Genomic DNA, 6,034 nt, shown 5'->3' with positions numbered 1-6,034 from the left:
CGGTGGTGCCCCCACCGGGCGGGCAGGGGCTGGCCGCGGCCCGGTACGCCCCATCCCTGGCCCGCTCCCCGGGGCCGTCCCGCAGGCAGCCCCTTCCTCCCTCAGGTAGTCCCCTACCACAGCCACAAGCCCACCGTGTCCCCACCAAACTGCCCACCACATCCCCACTCAAACAGCTGCCGTGTCCCCACGCAAACACCCACCACGTCCCCACTCAAACAGCCGCCGTGTCCCTTTGTACGATTTTTTTAAAGCCTCCTCACCCAAACCCCCGTTGACTCTTGCGGTTGCCCTTTCCCAAGGTCTCCTGCCCTTCCTGCAGGCGGGGAGGACACATCTGCTAAAGCCATCAGCGGGTGGCTGTGAGCATCAGACGGCTCCTGCAAGGGCAGATGAAGGCAGTTGCTCCTCTTGCTCCAGCCCGGCAGCCTGGGACACGGCCCTCCGGCGTTTGGGGCTGGGGTGGACCCCAGCCCGCCAGCCCCGAGGACACGGGTCCCCGTGCGTGGTGTGGGTCCCCGTGGACAGCTCTGAGACTCACCAGCAGCCCCTGAAACCCCTGCAGAGGGACGAATTCCCGCGTGTCCCGGCCCCTGAAGCAAAGCCGAGGCAGTGCTGATCGTGGGCCGTATATGGGCAAGGCAGATCCGGATCTAGGAGAGCATAAACTTAGCATTTATCTCCACAAATTGAGTCAAGGCATTTCTGCACAGCGTGCTGCTTCCCGGACTGGTGTGTCTATACTGCACGGAATAAACATGCCCCTTAGGCTCTTGAACCGATGTCTGCCACATCCCGGGATGATGCTCTGACCCCTTGCCAAGTAAGAAAGCTCTGCCCTTTCTGCTGTCCTCGGAGGACATTGATGTGCACTGATGATGTCTGTCCCACTGGACCTGGCAGAGGCAGTTTGGGAGCTTCGCTGGGCGGGATGAAGCCTCCGGCGCTGTGAGCACCAGGGTGTGGGTGCTGGTGGCCCCCGGTGCTCCTCTGAAACTGAAATGGCTGTTTTCAGACTCCCATGCTCCCCACCTCACATGCTCCGAAGCAGCTTGTGCTCCCAGGTGGGATTTTGCCCACAGACATGGACGTGTCAGACCAAATTTGCCATTAACGAGGAACTACTGAGATGTTTACAATTAAGCAAGTATTAATGTATCTGCAACGCTGGACCCTTAGAATGGTAAATGCTTTTGCCAAATGTGTTTAAAGAAGCTACGTGACAATTCTTAATATTGCTTGCAGATTACTCCAGCCATCAGACTGATGTCTGATGACATGACCTGAAATGTGGGCACTGAATAAAAGACAGATTTTGAAACTGTCCTATAAAACACATACAGGTTCTACGTCTTTTCATATGGCTGCTTCATAAGATCCTTTTTTGTATACTGTTGCAAGTGGGACATCAACACTTGTCTTATAATATCAATAGCATTTAATAATAATAATAATAATAATAATAATAATAATAATAATAATAATAGGATTAGGATGGGAAACATAAGACAATGTTTTCTTGTAGGCTTCCATTAAAAGGACTACTGTGAAATATAACCTATCCCCTCAAAATCCCAAGAACATCCTCAGTATCTTACCCTACTCAATATAGGTCAGATTTTGAGCCTAAACTATTTGGCAGAATCATCTCATATCACAGCTGCAGAAAAAATAATTTGGGATAAAAGGGAATTAAAATCCTTCCTGCTGGCAAGCTCATCAAATAACCCAAGGGATAGATGGGCATGGAAACCTAGCTAGGCTTGCTGCATACAATTCTCCAGAACAAAAGATTGGATTTTTAAAAATAAATGTTTGTTGGGGTTTTTTTTCATTCTTTCCCTGTAAAAACAGCTGTAGGATGTAAATGGTCCCACTGAGTCAGCGCAGGATGAAGCAGCCTCCATAGCTTAGTGGGTTGCTAACTTCAAAGCTGAATTTAGCGGTTTGAATGTTGCTGCTGTTAATGCTGGGGAGCTTTCATCTACGGCTGACAGGCGAACTAGCTCACAGCGTAAGAGTACAGGGCACACACTGCTGTGTTTCAAGGAATCTGCTGCTAAAACAGATGGGTGGCACATCAGCATCCTTTCCACGAATGGCAGCTACTGGGTACAACCCCGAGCAACCTTTTCTCCTGAGGGAATTGCCACAGCCGGGGGGGAACGGAGGAAGCCCGAGCTCCGTTCTGGCTGGAGATGCTCCTAATTCATACCCAGGGATGCTGTTTTGGAGAAAGGCTGGGCTCATCGCAGGGCTGCAGCTTCAAGTTCTGGACTGAAGTATGGTCCAACCTGAACCGCTGCAACCCCCCCTGACGAACGGGAAGGTGGGTAGTTTTGTATTTACAACAGCGTTATTGCACAAATGTACAAATGTGACGTGTTACTCTGAATCTCCACACTCAACTCACGCTCATACTGCCTCCAGCTCTGGAGCCCCCAACATGGGAAAGTCACAGACCTGCTGGAGCGGGGCCAGAGGGGGCCCCGGAGATGCTGGGAGGGCTGGAGCCCCTCTGCTGGGAGGAGAGGCTGGGAGAGTTGGGGGGGTTCAGCCCGGAGAAGAGAAGGCTCCGGGGAGACCTCAGAGCCCCTTCCAGTCCCCAAAGGGGCTCCAGGAGAGCTGGGGGGGACTTTTTACAAGGGCATGGAGTGATGGGATGAGGGGAATGGCTTCAAACTGGAAAAGGGCAGATTTAGATGAGATATTGGGAAGAAATGTTTCCCTGTGCGGGCGGTGACCCCTGGCGCAGGGTGCCCTGAGGAGCTGTGGCTGCCCCATCCCTGGGGGTGTTCAAGGCCGGGTTGGACAGGGCTGGGAGCAACCTGGGCTGGGGGGAGGTGGCCCTGCCTATGGCAAGGGATTGGAATGAAATGATCTTCAAGGTCCCTTCCAACCTAAACCGTTCTATGATTCTATGGTTTTCCTCCTGGAGTTCCTGCTCTACCTTAAAGGAAGCCCTGGGCTGTGTGGATACATGTCTGAGCAGTCAGGGGTCGCTGGATGAGGAGCTGGTGTGGAGCCGGCCAAGCCTGTGAGTCATTATTCCAATATTATACGGGGAGCAGAGTCACCAAAGTCACCAGGATTTTTCTACATGCAAGAACTGCAGGATTTGGTCTAAGCATCTGATATGAGACAGCATTTTAAAGTACATATGTGGGCTGGGTGTTATATTTTTTGCAAAATCATGGCCCAAAATCAAGGAAAGATAAACAGGTCATGAATATATTTAGGCTGGGAACCAGAAGAACAGCCTTCCAGTTGGAGGAGCTGCTAGCATTAAGTTGAGATACTAGAAACTTCTGTACGCGTTTTTCCAGCCCAAGCGGGGTGTGGATGGGGATCCAAGAGGCCTCACAGGGGACCAGGGTGGTCTCGGGAAGTGCGGGAGGATGATGGGTAAATGCAACGTGCATCCAGAGCTCACCGTCCCTTCTCTCCTGAACAGGATCTAAGCCAAGGACCTTGTCCCAAGGATCCTATCGCAGTTCAACCCTTTTAAATCCTCTCCTTAAATCAACACACCCAGTGGGACCAGTACCCTTTGGAGCTGCGCTTCATGCTCACCACATCCACCTGAAGACCAACCACCGCATTTTTGGGACTATGCGCTCTCCTGAGCTCATCGTCCCCCTCCTATTCAGTATGTCTCAGGAAATGCCCGGAGGTGCCGTTCGCTACACGTGTGACGTATGTAAGAAATGACGAAACCCTTCCTTGTCACACTCACGTGCGGGACCGCTCCTGCTCTCCCCTGGCACATCCATCTCCAGCGCTCGCCTCCTGCATCCCAACCCCCTGAGCTGGCTTTGACTCAAGCTGTTGGCCCCACCGCCACATTAGCCAGGTGACCTGCAATGGTTTTAAACTGCCTCCAGCTGGTTCCAGTTGGGAGCCCTGGTTTCTCTTGGCTGCTGCTGGAGCAGAGTGGCCGTGTGCCCTGGATTCCCGGGTGCCCACCCGCGGCGGGTGACGCAATCCTCCGCTCTCGCTGCAGATTTCTAGTTACAGCAAACTAACGCGCCGAGCCCCAGGAGGCACGAGTTGCCAACAGACCTCTGTGCTGATAACTGCGTGCCTTGGAAAATGACTCAGGCTCTCCGGCGTGACATGAAGTATTTAAAAAGCACGGGGCCGATCGATTTAATCATATAGCTCTGCGCTCCGGAGGGCCCTGTGCTCGTGTCGTGAAGAATATATGTGGTGTTTAGGTGAGAATTTGTGAATGAAGGACTCGAACCTTCTCCCCTGAACCACGTGGCGCTGCACTATGTGCTGTTAATAGATCAATGATTCTCATGGGGGGATCTTGTAGCGTGTGTTTTCAGGCGAGGTCCCACCGGGGGTGAGCACGCCTAGCCCCGAGGTTGGTAAGAGGTTGGCAGCTCTCGCAGGGCTGGTGACAACGTTCAAGGCAGAGCAGGTAGCCGTGATGCCCGAGGGAGGCGGGAGGAACACACACTTTGGCTCAAAAATTCCTACAGTAAACTTCGCTCCAGACAAAGGAGCAAAGGAACCCCCCAAATCTCACCCCTCCAAGAACCACCGCTGCACGCTGGACTTGCTAAACCGACCCACGAGTTCACAGCCTCCTTTCGAGAGCGCGAAGCCTTCCCCTTCTGCTCTGTTCTGAGCACCCGAGCTGTCCCTGCCCCCTCCTGCTCCCGCTGCGCACCGCGGAGCTGCGCGCGAGGCTGTGTGCTGCCTTTCCCACACGGGCAGGATGCGCCCGACCTTGGGAAGGACCTCCGCAAGATGCCCAGCCCTCTTAAATCCCCAAAACAGGACTTAAGCAAGCCTTCAGTAATGCCTGGAATGAGTTTTCCTGCGGTGAACTGAGGAGCGAAGCCGTGTTTCCAGAGCCAGCACTATAAATGGGCATTACTGACCGATCAGCTCTCGGTCATAAGTGTTTCACCGCAGAGAAGGTGGTGCTCAGTCTCACGAAAGGGGCATGAATTAAGTCACCGTCAAAATACCTATTGCCATAGAGGCAATACCACCGCAGGAGATTGTAAGGGGGAAGAATCTGATGTGCATTTCTCTATTTTTGTTGCTTTTGGTTGCTGTGTGGCCGCCAGCCGCGTCCCCGGCACAATTCCCTTTTGCTTTGAGCGCGTTGGACTTCCTACGTTCCTGCTCAGCACCGTCTCCGTGACACATACAACAGAGGAACCTTTGTGCCCCGGCCCGAGCAAACCCAAACTGCGCTCCGAGCCCGTTCCTCTGGGAAACCAGTTCATCGGCCCAGACGTCCTACCCACATCGCATCACTGATGACATCACAGCTATAATTTTTCTGAAGAAAACAAACGTGAGCTGCCGGCCTCCCAGAAGGACTGATCTGGTCACGGGACAGCTTCTCTTCTGCTTTATTGCTCTATGGGTTGTAACTCTAAGGGTAATTTCGGTGGCTTTTTGGAGGTGATTGCGTAAAACGGTCCTTCTCGTCTTGAAGGGAAATGTGGCAACAAAAATGGTTTTAACTCTGCAAAAAGCACCGATCGGGGGGTCTGGTCCACAGTGCCCCTGGGAGGCACCAGCCAAACTCCGGAGGGGTTACGCAGCGGCTGCCGCGCTCTCGGGGAAGGCAGGAGCCGCCCCCGGGGCTGAGCGCTGCCCGCCGCCTTCCTGCAAACGCCGGACCTCGAGCAGAGCTGAACCTGCCCAGGGAAAACCGCCGCGGAGCTCCTCGCAGGTCTCCGATTTCTTCTTTACAGCAGAACAGTCCAAGCCCGAGGCTGCCCGCGTATCGCCACATCAATACATACATTTATCTGCCAAGAACGACTGGAACAAAAGACTGACAAGCGTAATTATGAGAATTAATGGACTTCAGCAATTATCCGTGTTTCTGCAACACGGCGGGGGGGGAGAGAGCAAGGCAGGGGCTGGGTAGGAGCAGCATTTCCAGGGCTGGATCAAGTGCAGTGTATAAAGTTTATTTCACTTCAGCTCAGAGGAGCACTTTGCTCAGAGCTGACAAAACTATTTTTTTTATTATTTTTGTAGTTATGGGATCGCCCTC

This window comes from Vanellus vanellus (assembly GCF_965231255.1).
Source record: "Vanellus vanellus genome assembly, chromosome: 15".
Classification (NCBI taxonomy): domain Eukaryota; kingdom Metazoa; phylum Chordata; class Aves; order Charadriiformes; family Charadriidae; genus Vanellus; species Vanellus vanellus.
Note: the sequence above shows the minus strand (reverse complement) of the source record.